A 14,367-nucleotide genomic window follows, 5' to 3' on the forward strand; every position below is an offset into this window, starting at 1 on the left:
ATTATGTTGTGTGCGGTTTGAATAAAGAATTACATGTTCATGTATAGAAAATCCAATTGGTTGAAACTGATGATCTTTTTTTTTCTCATGTGGCATGTCACTTGACAGTAGAATTGTCCATGGGCCAGATCATTCGGCCCAGCCCAAAGGCCTGCTTGAAAAGTTGGAGGGTTTGGGCAAAAATATAGGCCCGAAAAATGGGTTTAGGCAAAAAATTAAGGCTTATTATTATCACTAGTATGGTTATTTTACGCTTTAAAGTAAAAATTTAAATATTAAAAAATATTCTAAGTCAAATTTTATAATCAGATCGATGGTTGAATCGATCAAGTTACTGGTTGTATAGTTTGATTATATAAAACATTAAAAAAATAATCAATTCAATAGATTTTTATCCTATCAATTTGCAGGTAAATTGGTCTGATGTCCTCTTCGAACTGATATTTCAGCCAGTTTGATCCGGTTCAAACAACCATTACTCTAAGTCTCTACACTTCATGCATTTGAAATTTAATCCTCCTACTTTTATTTTCAAGTGTTTAATCCCTCAACTTTTTGGATTTAGAAATCCACTTTTAAATTATTTATAACATAATAATTTAATTGAAAGTTAAAAATATTAACTATTTAAACTAATTAATAATATCATAAAAACATAGAGAGCAATTTAAAATTAAAATATAAAGATTAAAGTTCAAATTTAATTTTATCAAAGGGACTAAAATTGAAAATTGTCCATTTTATAAAATGCAAAAGGAAATAAAAACAACATTGTGGGCGTGTGAAGGTAGATCAACCCTTCTTAATACGATAAAGTTGTCATGACTTTAATAAAATTAAAATTGGTGTTGGGATCGACCCAATTAAGCAACAAGTAAAAAAATAGCAGAATAAATTAAGAAATTGAACACACAAATTTAACGTGTTAAAACCCCTCCAAAGAGGATAAAAAATCACGGGCAAAGATAATTTTACTATAATGGCAAAAGAACGAAGAGTACAAAAGATGAAGATAAAAATTAATCCCCGAAAACAAAGAACCCTCAAAACGTAAACACAAAATTCTCTAAATGCGTTATGAGTTGTAATCTCTAATGATTGTAAAAGAGCCTATTTATAAGCTAAATTCATAGGTCAAATAATAATAAAATAATATAAACTAATCGAGTTTGATTGAAACAAATAAATAGAGTTTAACGAAAGATTATTTCTCAAATTTGACTGAAATAGAGTCATACTCAACAATTGGACTATTGAAAATTAATTTAGTTAATTTGATTAAAATATAAAATGTAGAGTTAAAAGTTTAAGAAGTAATACAAGAGAGACTTAAAAGTCTTGGAAGCACATATAAATATTATTTGTATGTGTTACCCTTAATCAAATTCTTCTAACTAGTAGAACTCTTTACAGCTTTAGCACAAGTTTCATATATTATTATTCGTAAAAAATAATGAGAATTTATTTTTAAGAATAAATTTTATTTTTATGAATAACAATTTCTATTGGTAATAAATTTTATTACTTGCTTATTGATAGTGATTAAATCGTTTCTAATTATATGTTTAGTTCAGATTGCTCAAGTCCATACTCAAAGAAATTTGAGGTACGAAGATAGCGGAGAAGATTGTCCGGTTGAAAGCTAGGAATGATACAAATCAATCCCGCACAAAACACAAGTTAATTTTTAGAGAAAACTAAAAATTTTAAAAGTTCCATTAGAAAAAGCAAATAAACTTTAAAATATTCAACAAAAAAAAGTGAGGACTCCAGTTATTGTTGTCAGTGGTTTAGTGGGAAATCCCGCTATTAATGCTTATCTTATTCATAAATAATTGTTTAATGGGTTTAGTCGCCGAGCAAAGTCAAGTAAAGTATGAGGTTCATTAAGAAAAGAAAAGAAAAATCACTTCTTTCAATTTCTTTCTTTGGAAACTCGGCTTCTTTAAGCTATTACCAATAATGGAGTTCCAAATATCCTTATTCCAGCTCCTCATCAGCCTCCTCCTGGTTTTGTTTATGGTAATCACAAGTGTAAGGAAATCAAAAGCTAAGAATTTAACTCAAAAGTTGATTCCAGGCCATGGAAATTACCATTGATAGGAAATCGCACCACTCGCAGACTTCGGTCTACCCCATCGCACCTTACGTGACTTGGCTACGAAACATGGTGACTTCATGCATCTGTAACTCGGTCAAGTTTTCACCGTGGTCGTTTCTTCTCCAAAAATGGCTAAAGAGATTATGAAAACACATGATATCGTTTTTTTTCTAATAGGCCTTTTTCTCGTTGTGGCCAAGATGACAACTTATGAGTGCACTGATATTGTCTTTGCACCATATGGAACCTATTGGAGAAATCTGTAGACAATTTGCACATCGGAGCTTCTGAGTATAGCTCGGGTCACTTCCTTCCGATCCATAAGAGAAGAGGAAGTGTTGAATCTTGTCGAAACCATAAAATCAAATGAAGGTGTTACGAGTTGGGAAGTAAGTAGAGATTTTAAACAGTTAGCTTTAATGAAACGGGGCGTATTGGGGGAATTAGTTAAACGATGCGTTTAGATTTTAAAATAGAAATTGCCACGCTGTCTTTCTTGTTATTTATTTTCCTTAAAAACGTAAGTTGTATGCAGAAGGTGGTTATTAAAATACAGGAAGGAAATTTCAGATTTCTCTCATCTTCTTCATTCTCTTCTCTCGTCTTCTCTAATTTTTTTACTCAAAATTGTCGAACGTAACAAAAGTATCAGAGCTTTTACGATCCCACAATAGCTGGCGACGGTGTGTCCACTCGTTTGCCGAAAGAGGTCGGAGGAATGCAACAGGAAATTTCGAAGATCCAGGACGAAATCGTACGTTTGGAGACCAAACTGGGGACCCAGCTACAGAAATTCAAAGAAGAGTTTCGGGGAGACTTGCAGCCCTTACTAGGCCAGTATTTTGGCCCTCCTCCGAAGGGACCTTCACCAAAAGGGGCCTTGGATAAAGAAAAAGGGGTCTTAGGAGCTCCTCCGGGGTTTTTGCCTAAGAACTTTGAGTTACCACCTGTTCAAACAGAGTCACTCACAGCAAATGCGGGTAGTGTGCACTTCCGAAATCATTCATATGGATTGGGAACTCCAGTGAAAGTTAGTAGACTTGAGTGTCTGAAGTTTGATAGCACCGATTTTCGTGGGAGGTGGACCAAACTGGAGCAATACTTTGAGGCCGAGGGAATACCAGATTCTAGCAAAGTTTGTATAGTGATACTGAACCTTGAGGATCGCGCTTTGGAATGGCACAAATTTTATTCGCAGCGAAATATTGGTTTACAACTGTTATCCTGGCCAACTTACTTGAAGAGCCTCCAAGATCATTCTGGTTTTAGGCAGTTTCGCAATCCGATGAAGGAGCTAGTAAACCTGAAGCAGCAAGGTACGATTGAGCAGTATCAAGATATGTTTGTAACTCTACTGAATCAATTGCATCTTCCTGAGTCTTATGCCCTTAGTATTTTCCTCAGCAACTTGAAGGTCGAAATAGGTCACTATTTGGATTTGTTTGAAACCTCTACTTTGATGGAAGCTTTTCAATTAGCCAGGAAAATTGAAGTACTCATTTCTCATTCTGCTAAGGGGGCTGCTACTTCTGGGGTTAGCTCACCTAGAGTTTTCTCTCATTTCCTATCACTTCAAGATATTCTTCTTCTCGTACGCGGGCTGTCTCGATTTCCCAATCTATTAATAACTCATCCACTAACAAAACGGGGTCTAAAACCATTTCACCAGTGTTGATGGTTGAAAGGAAACAAAAGGGTCTCTGTTTTTGGTGTGGGGCTAAATATCAGGCGGGGCACAAAGGTATGAAATCCCAATTGTATCAATGCTTGTTGGAACCTCCTTCTGACGCCGAGCTAGAAGATTTTCAAGAGTGTTCCGAGAAATTAGAAGAGAGTAGTGCTGAGGATGAGGTCCCCAAATCTCCTATGATTTCATTACATGCCCTTACGGGTTTACAGGGACATAACACCATGAGGGTGGCTGCTCGGGTAGGGACATGTTGGGCTATTATCTTAGTTGACTCAGGGAGCACCCACAATTTCATTGATGCCAGATTAGTCAATAGATTATCCTTACCGGTGATGCCCCAAGAACAATTGAAGGTTTTGGTGGCAAATGGCAGTTGTTTGTTCACTAGAGGTATGTGTAAGAGTGTATCGTGGGAGGTGTAAAATTACAAGTTTGAGACAGACTTTCTAGTTTTACCATTGAAGGGTTGTAACATTGTGTTGGGGGTACAATGGTTATTGGCCCTAGGGGATATTATATAGAACTTTAGCTCTTTGACCATGCAGTTCTAGATTAAAGGGAAATCATGTGTTATCCAAGGCATTGTTCCGGGTTCGTTGGCAGAGGGTGATGGGGAGCTGCATCCAAAGTGTTTTGTAACCATGGGACGTTCGTTGGGCCCTTATACAGTAGTGTTGAGTTCACCTGATCAAGTGACAATCTGAACCACGGGAGTCGAGGCTCATAATATTCAACTACAAGAGCTGCTAGTAGAGTTTGATGACATTTTTCAAATTCCGAAGGGTCTACCACCGCATAGAGTACAAGACCACAGGATTCTTTTGCTGGATGAAAGGGCAGTGGTTAAGATACGACCCTATAGGTATCCTACCGTCCAAAAGAATGAAATAGAAAATATCCATGACATGCTTCAAGCTGGAATAATTCGAGATAGCACTAGCTCATTTGCCTCTCCTATAGTAATGGTCAAGAAGAAAGATGGGAGTTGGCGGTTATGTATGGATTATAGGTAGTTAAACCAGAATACGATCAAGGATAAGTTCTCTATTCCTATCATCGAGGAGCTGCTGGATGAGCTAGGGGAAGCGAGAGTGTTTTCTAAGCTTGGCTTACGGTCCGGATATCATCAAATCCACATGTGGGAAACCGATGTTCACAAAACCGCTTTCAGGACACATGAGGGGCATTATGAATTTCTCGTGATGCCCTTTGGCCTCACTAATTCCCCTTCGAGTTTTCAGGCTCTCATGAACTCCATCTTCAAGCCATTGTTGCGAAAATTTGTGTTAGTCTTCTTTGACAACATACTTGTTTATTCAATATCGTGGTCGAAACATTTGTAGCATTTGCAGTCTGTCCTTCTCATTTTAAAGGAACAACAGCTATATGCTAAAAAGTCTAAATGCTGTTTTCACTCCACTCAAGTTCAATATTTAGGACATGTACTATACGCAGGAACTGTTTCTATAGATAGTACTAAGATTGACTGCATATCAAGTTGGCCGATTCCTTGTTCAGTTAAAGAGTTATGCAGCTTTCTTGGTCTCTCGGGTTACTATAGGAGATTTATCAGGCATTATAGAGTCATGGCCAGAACGTTAACAGCACTCTTGAAAAAAAATGGTTGGGAGTGGTCAGAACAAGCTACTGAGGCTTTCCAAGCGTTGAAGAGAGCTTTGAGTTCAGCACCTGTCTTAGTACTCCCTAACTTTCAGCTGGAGTTCAAAGTAGACACAAACGCCAATGGTTTTGGAGTTGGGGCGGTGTTGCAGCAGCAAGGGAGGCCGGTGGCTTTCTTTAGTAAGGCTCTTGGCGTGCGCCATCAAGCCTTGTCCATTTATGAGAAGGAGATGTTGGCGGTTTTACTGGCTGTTCGGAAATGGCATACATATTTGGTCGGGCGGCATTTCAAAATTTGAACAGATCATCAAAGTTTGCGGTTTCTGTCCGATCAGGTAGCAGTTACTCCATTCCAGCAATGTTGGGTAGTTAAAATGTTGGGCTACGATTTTGAAGTTTCTTATCGAAAAGGGATCAACAATAGGGTGGCGGATGCTCTATCTCGACAGCCACAACTGGACCAATGTCAATACTATCAACTTTCGACTAGCACCATTATTTCAAGCCTCTTAGCAAGGGCACGGCAGTCATATACAATTGATGACAAGCTACAGCGAGTTATATAAAATATTCAACAGCTTCAATGTTCTGACCAGAAATATACATGGGATGGTCGATTTTTGTTCAGAAGAGAGAAGATTGTTGTGGGAAAAGATTCACTACTAAGGCATGAGTTGTTTCTTCATTTCCATGATACTGCGGTTGGGGGGCACTCCGGTGTGCATGTTACCAGAAAGCACATTTCCAGTTTACTTTATTGGAAGGGCCTGTCGACCGATGTTAAGAAATGGATCCGTAAATGTGTGGTTTGCCAGCGATGTAAGAGCAAGACAGTAGCTTCTCCTGGCCTCCTACAACCATTACCAGTACCGAATAGAACTTGGTCTATGGTCAGTTTAGATTTTATTGAGGGCTTACCCACCTCAGATAAGAAGAATTCCATTCTTGTGGTGGTGGATCATCTAACCAAGTATGGCCATTTCTTAGCTCTGTCTCATCCGTATACTGCCAAAGATGTGGCTCGAGAGTACTTGAATCATATCTACAAGCTTCATGGCATGCCTGACTCACTCATTTCGGACAGAGACAAAATCTTCATTAGTAGTTTTTGGCAAGAGTTATTTCGGTGAGCTGGCACTAAACTTCTTTTATCTACAGCCTATCACCCTTAAACGGATGGCCAGACCGAGGTTTTGAATAGATGTCTTAAGAATTATCTACGTTACATGTCGGGTGAAACACCTGCGCATTGGTTTCAATGGCTGCCACTTGCAGAGTGGTGGTACAATTCGTCGTTCCATTCCTCAATTCAGCTCACCCCCTATGAAGCCTTGTATGGTTAGTCTCCACCTGTACATATGCCATACCTTACAGGAGCATCAACAGTGGCTGTAGTGGATCGCAGTTTACAAGCTCGAGAAGCTGTGAGGAAGTTATTGCAGTTTTGTCTCACGAAGACTAAAACTCGTATGAAGCATTTTGCTGATAAGCATAGGTCCGAGAGAGCCTTCCAAGTTGAAGATTTGGTCTATTTGCGGTTACAACCCTATCGACAGCAGACAGTTAGGAAGATTCTCAATCAGAAGTTATCCCCTAAATATTATGGACCCTTTCCGGTGGTCAAGAAAGTAGGAGCGATGGCATACACTCTCCAGCTTCCTTAAGGGTCTCGTATTCATCCAACCTTTCATGTTTCACAGCTGAAGAAACATATTGGTTCAGCCCTAATCAAGCTCAACTTCCACTGGTGGATGATCATGGTGCACTGCAGAAAGAGCCAGCGCGAATTGTGGACAGAAGAATTGTTAAGAAGGGGAATCATGTTGTTACAGAAGTGTTAGTTGAATGGATAAATTCGTTTCCAGAAGATGCCCACGTGACGCCACGTGGGAGTCGTTAGCCATGCTGGAATCTAAATTTCCTCATTTTCATCCTTGAGGATAAGGATTTTATTTTAGGAGGGAGATTGTTACGGGCTGGGAAGTAAGTAGAGATTTTAAACAGTTAGCTTTAATGAAACAGGGCGTATTGGGGGAATTAGTTAAACGATGCGTTTAGATTTTAAAACAGAAATTGCCACGCTGTCTTTCTTGTTATTTCTTTTCCTTAAAAATGTAAGTTGCATGCAGAAGGTGGTTATGAAAACACAGGAAGGAAATTTTAGATTTCTCTTATCTTCTTCATTCTCTTCTCTCGTCTTCTCTAATTTCTTTACTCAGAATTGTCGAAGTAACAGAAGGGTTGGCTGTGAATCTGACCGAGAAAGTTTTTTCAATGAGTTATGCAATAACAGCGAGGGCAGCCTTTGGCAAGAAATGCAAAGATCAAGAAGCTTTCATATCAGTTTTTACTGAGGAAACCAAGGTGAAGTCGGGTTTCTTTACTTCCGAATTTTTTCCTTCACTTAAATTCTTGGATGCTGTTTCTGGTCTAAAGCATAGAGTTGAAAATATTCATGGAGAAACTGACAGGATAGTTGGGAACATTCTTAATGATCACAAAGAAAGTAGAGCAAAAGGCAGAAGTGAAGATGAAGACAAGGAAGATTTGGTTGATCTCCTTTTAAGGCTTCAAGAGGATGGCGAATTTCCCTTAATTGACAACAACATCAAAGCTATCCTCTTTGTAAGTCGATTTCCTTTCACCACATTGACTTGGAATTTGGTAGTTGTTCACAAATGTTAATAGCCATAATGTTATTTATTACATTGTTTTAGGACGTTTTCAGTACCGGAAGTGAGACAGCAGCAACAACCATAGAATAGGAAATGTTGGAAATGATTAAAAACCCAAGAGTTATGACAAAAGCACAAGCAGAGGTAAGGCAGGTGTTTGAAGGCAAAGGAAATGTGGATGAAACAGGCGTTCATCAACTTAAATATCTCAAGTGTGTTATAAAAGAAACCTTAAGACTGTACCCTGTTATACCTTTATTGATTCCACGAGAAAGTAGCTGTGTGGTTAATGGATTTGAAATACCTGCAAAGACCAGAGTCATTGTGAATGCATGGGCAATCGGGAGAGATCCGAATTATTGGATTGAGCCTGAAATGTTCGAGCCTGAAAGGTTTGTAAACAGTTCAGTACATTTCATGGGGACAAATTTTGAGTTCATCCCATTTGGGGCAGGAATGAGGATATGTCCAGGCATATTATTCGCACTGCAAAATGTAGAGCTGCCACTTGCCCAACTGTTGTTCCATTTTGATTGGAAATTTTCGTGGGGAATGAAGCAAGAAGATATGGACATGACTGAGAAGTTCGGCGTGTCTATGAAGAGGGAAAATGATCTTGTCCTAGTTCCTGGTCCTTACCATGCTTCCATTACAATTGCCTAGAAGCACACCTTTATGCTGCATTATTATATGAGCTTGCAATATGTATTTGTATATTTGTGTGGTGCTTGCAACTCTTTTTATGTATCATGTGTATATATTTTTCTCTAAGAGCTGGATGTGATTTGGGAGTTTATTTCTGCATCGTTGAACAATTTGATGATTTCAATGCTATTGATTTTCATTTTCACACTATTCTTATTTCCAGTAGTTCTATGTTAATAGGTTGGTGTTTCCTATAATGTGGTTAAGTCACGGAATTTAATAAAAATTTATTATAAAATTACTAAATTAAAGGCTAACTTACCTATAAAGTTGATAAAAAGAAAATAAGCACAGATTACATAAACTAGTTCAAGCCCCCAAATAGGGACACTTCAAAAATTTGCAATCCATGGCTTCCCCATGTGCCTTTTTAATCAAACTATCAGTTTCTTGATTGTCCTCTCTAAGAATATGTGAAATACTCCAATGTTCAATCTGTTATAGCAACCAGAGAATCCTCCTTATTAATGTCGAGTTAGATCCTCCCATAGGTCTCGTCTAGATAGCCTTAGCTACCTCAATGCTATCTACTATCTATTTGGATTAACACATGACCATAGCCCTGATAAATTAGAAGGCCTAGATTATCCAAAATTTTAATTATTATTAATTTGCTATGATAATTGATAGCACCATTTGAATCTTCACATATTCAAAAAAATTGGATTTAACTTAAAAAAATTGAATTATTTTAATTAGTTATACTGTAATAAGATTTTAATTTGACATGTTTAATTTTTGAAGTTAACTCAAACAATTTTACTCAATTTCAAAAAAATTCAAATCGAGTTAGAATGATGAAATATGTTAACTCGAAAATTTTTCATTCGATCTAATTAAATACTCACTCTTAAGAACAAATATTTGATACATTATCAAATAAAATTTTAAATTTTAGAGTTAGGTTTACAAGTATGGTGTATAAAAAAAACAAAACAGTCAACTTGTCTTTCGTTGGAAACCTACCAAGGAAGCTAGTCTCCCACAGCTTCCTTCCATTGGAAAGCTACCAGGGAACCTAATTTGTAGTGCTGTCATTTGTATAGGTGACAATGTGTTGTTCCCATAATAAATAATAGTTTTTGTGTAAATTTCAATCCATTACATCCGTATGTATTAATCCATTTTGGCTGGTATTGATGCAATGATGGAGCCACGTCGCTTTAGGTTGCGGGGCTAATCGGCATTGATGCAAGAATTTGATGTCACAAAATATTTCTAAAGTCGTCGATCTGAATTTATTAGGAAAATCAAAACAAAGCGAGTTTTGACTTTAAATTTTAAAATTGAAAGAGGAGAAGTTGGATTGTTGAAGTGAGATGAGTTGGAAAATATAAGTATCACATATACAATAAAAGTAATTATATGTTATTATTTATTATCATTATAGGTTAGTCCAAATTAAAAGTAATTTAATTTGGTTAGAATTTTATTAGTTTTAATTATTAAATAAAGTATAGGTCAAATATGTGTAGATACTCTAATAATTAAGTTTTAATTAGATTTTAATTAATAATGGGTTAATTAGGAATTAGAATTAATATGCCAAAGTTATAAATATTAGGTTACGGTTCCCAAATCATACATAAGATATCTTTTCTAATATCTCATCCTTAGAAAAGAAAAAGTAAATTATTGTTTTCTTTTCTTTTCAATCATTTTTATAAATTTTATTAATAGGTGTTTTTAAATTAAAACTCAATTTTTAATTTCTTGTTGAAAACGAGTTTAGATATCTAAACGAGCATAAATAATGAAAGTCAGAACCTTAGCTAAAACGGCAACGAGAACATGTCAATTAAATCAACACTATTTAGATCATCTATAATATGTCTCACCACAAAATATTTTATAAAAATTATATTTTAATTTTAAAATAATAATAAAATTTATGATAATTATTAGTTAAAAAACTTTGACATGAAAGAGTTATGTTAATTTTACTAATTTTATTAATGTAAAATAGAATAATTCTTTGAATAGATTTTTAATTATCTCAATTATTGTTTAATTAATATTAAAATTATATACCAATTAAAATTTATAAATAAGGAAATTTAGTCTGCTCTTGTGGCACATCTTTGGTTCTTTTTCATTTTTTTTTTTAGTCGCCGGTGTTTGATCTGATATTCTGTTTCATTCTTATTGGGATTCACTAGTTCTAGGTGTTTGGATTTGTTTTTGAAGCCTCCGGTGGGAGGAATGGAAAATCTGAATATTTACAATGGTGAAGATGAGGCTTGGAGCCTACCGAGTGATGTGAATACTCAACACTTGATGTATGAATTCTGTTTGGTACTATGTTTTTTAATAGCAAGTGTTATCCATTTCCCAACCAATAGAAATACAATGGCGAATTTATGGCACCCTCTTGGGGGGTTCAGATTACAGATCTAGGGGGAAAATGTTATATGTTTAAGTTTTATCATGAAATTGATGTGGAACGAGTGGTTAATGGAGCCCTGTGGACATTTAATAACCATCCCTTAGTTATTCATCGTTTGCAAGAAAATGAGGATCCAATGTAGATCCCATTAGTTTACTCTTTCTTTTGGGTTCAAATCCATTATTCACCACTGGGTTATTTTTTGGAGAACGTGGCAAAGTAGTTTGGGAATTTCATTGAGTATGATGCAAAGCAAGGGAGTAAAGGTTTTCAGAATTATTTGCATATTCGAGTACAATTGGATATTCATAGACCGTTGAAAAGGAGGAAAAAAATTATGATTTATCAGTCTAAATTCATTTATGCAAGTTTTCGTTATGATAAACTCACTCTCTTTTGCTTTTTGTGTGACTGTTTAGGCCCTGGTGATAGTTTTTGTCACATTTGTTTGAATAAGGTAGTAAGGAATTAGAGTGTGGATGGGATCTCTCGTCGAAGGCGAAACCGTGAAGGGCCACTACAATGACCAGTATGTGGCTCCAAGAGGGAGATGATTCAGAATTTTCGGGTGCAAAATAGGGGCAGCAAGCAATTGAGCGGAATCTATAAGCTAAAAAAAAGGTGAGAATAGTGGCAAACCATAAATCCAATCTTGGGATTTAATTTGGAAGGATCTTCAAATAAAAATGAGGTGGGAGTGGCGGGATCTTCAGGTGGGCTAGCCCAAGTTCAAATGTAACATGATTTGGAGGAAAGCCCATTGGAAAATATTGATAGGAAGAAAAGATCTCGTTCGGTTAGGTCGGATTCCAATTTTTCTAGAATTTCTAACTTATTGGAATCTAATGATGAGCATGAAAGTGCTTATTTTAAACAGATATCGATGGTTGCTAGTAGGCAAGCTGACCGGAAGTAATGAAAATTTTGAGTTGGAACATTCATGGTTTGAGGAATTTATGGATAGTCCAGAGAATTTAGCATATTCTAAAATAGATGGTCCGCAAATTGTCTTCTTAATGAAGATGAAATTGAATGCTAAGAGGATGGAGAATGTTCGGAGAAGCTGGGGTTTTCATAATGGTATCGATGTTCTCACTAATGGGACAAGATGAGGTTTATGTCTTGCTTGGATAGGTGATGTTACTATTCAACTTCGTAGCTTCTTGATAAATCATATTGATGTTGAGATTAGTGAGGAGGGAGATCAGAAAAAATGGCATATGATTGGTTTTCACGATTCTCCAATTTCACGGGATAAAATCAGTACTTGGAACTTATTGAGAGGACTTGGTAGAAATCAAGATCTGGCTTGGATGGTATGTGGTGATTTAACCAAATCTTATATACTAATGAAAAAGTTGGGGGTGTGTCGAGGGATGAAAGTCAAATAGAGGAATTTCGTAGAGTGTTATTGTTGGGAAATGTGTTCATATTGTATCAAACATGTAATTATTTTCTATGTATTTGAATGATGAATAAATAAATTCCACATTTCACTATTATGTCTTTTGTACTTATATCTTTCATATTTCGCGTGCGTAGTGAAATTGTGACAACCAAATATTAGCTCATTGATTGTCTAAGTTCAAAATGATGATAAGTGGCATTGTAAAAATGTTTACATTACAAGAAAGACAACTTACTTTAGTAAATAATCTAAATGAGCCCGTAATCCCATAAAAGAATCAAAGCGAGCATTTAATTCATATATTGAGAAGGATTATTATGTTGTCTACAATTCCAACTGAGGAGATGGTTAGTCTTGGCTATCAAAACAATTGACTCCACGAGTAAAGACATAGATGTATTCATTTGCAGAATGATACATTGGATTGAACCTAAGATGAATTAATTATGAATTCGTTTGTGAATTAATTCACTTGTGACATTCATGGTGTGATTTACCAAAATTCTGAGTTAGTCACTGACCATGCGTATGAAACTCATGTGCTTTGATATAAGTGAAGGCTTATGTTCTAAAGATGATCGAGCTGATAGCTGGTATGTTGGGTACATAACTTGTGTATGGCATGGCTTTACTAGCAACAGTGGAATTCATAGCTCAATTAAAGAGTTAACGATATCTTCTCATTAGCATTGTGTAGATTGATAAATATAGAGCGTGACCACAGGTTGCTTGTTCTCGAACGAGCATTTTATCATAGTTATTTGTTAATGGTGTTCATATTGATCATTAAGAGACAATGGTAACAATGGGATAATATAAAATTGTATTGAGTGAACGAATTTAACTCAAAGGAATCAAAGATATCATACGAGGGTAACATACACATGACGAGGTCATTGGGAAAAGTAGTTGGATGAATTGCTTTCGTAAAGAGTATACAATAAGGAGTTTTCAATCATAGTACTTCTTATGGACTGATTCCATGATTAAGTAATTGCGAATTATCGGAATGATGCTTCTGGATATAATTGTAATTACTAGAGCCTAATTGTATATGTCTGATTGGTTCCTCCATTGGCTCAACAAAAGCTCGATCAGACTGCATTTAAATTAGAAGTAAATTTAAATTCTACTACTTTGGAAATAATTTAATTAAGTCGATTTATTCGATGTAGAATTAAATTGAGCGGTCGTAAGAATTGTTCAACTAGAGAATTTGATTAAATAATTTTCTTGAAAAATTAAATTGGAAAATCTAAGTGATTTTTTGGAAAATTAATTTAGATCAGGTAAAATTAAATTAATTAAAATTAATATGATATTTTTAGAAATTAATTTTCAAGTCAAACGATAGGTCCAATGGATAATTAAACTTGAAAATTGGACTTAAGATGGTAAATTAGGCCCAAGAGCCCAAAACCGAGACTAAGACCAAAAAATTGGTCAAACAGGCCTGGTACGTACAATCGAGCCGACGGTCCAATTGATGGCTAGATTGGATTAGTCGGACCATCACTGCCTGAATCAAACCAATAGAAACTGAACCAGCTGGAGGTGCCGACGACATTCTGATGGCCGAAAAATGGTCGACGACGGTGGTTCTTCAGTGGTTGAGCAGTGAAAGAATTACACTCTTATTAGGACTCTACTAGATAATTTGATTTCATATTAACTATTCTAAAATAATATTTTTAATAGATTTAATATTAAATTAAATTCAATACTTATCTTAATAGTATTTTATTAATTTTAATATTAAAGTGATTAAGTTTAATTATAGTT

The 14,367-nt window shown here is 35.8% G+C and overlaps 1 pseudogene; it reads left to right on the forward strand.

The window, feature by feature from the left end:
- Positions 1-1,962: 1,962 nt before the first annotated feature.
- On the forward strand, positions 1,963-8,749 carry LOC108451667 (tabersonine 16-hydroxylase 2-like; annotated as a pseudogene).
- Positions 8,750-14,367: the final 5,618 nt, after the last annotated feature.

This window comes from Gossypium arboreum, chromosome 5 (genome assembly GCF_025698485.1).
Source record: "Gossypium arboreum isolate Shixiya-1 chromosome 5, ASM2569848v2, whole genome shotgun sequence".
Lineage (NCBI taxonomy): Eukaryota > Viridiplantae > Streptophyta > Magnoliopsida > Malvales > Malvaceae > Gossypium > Gossypium arboreum.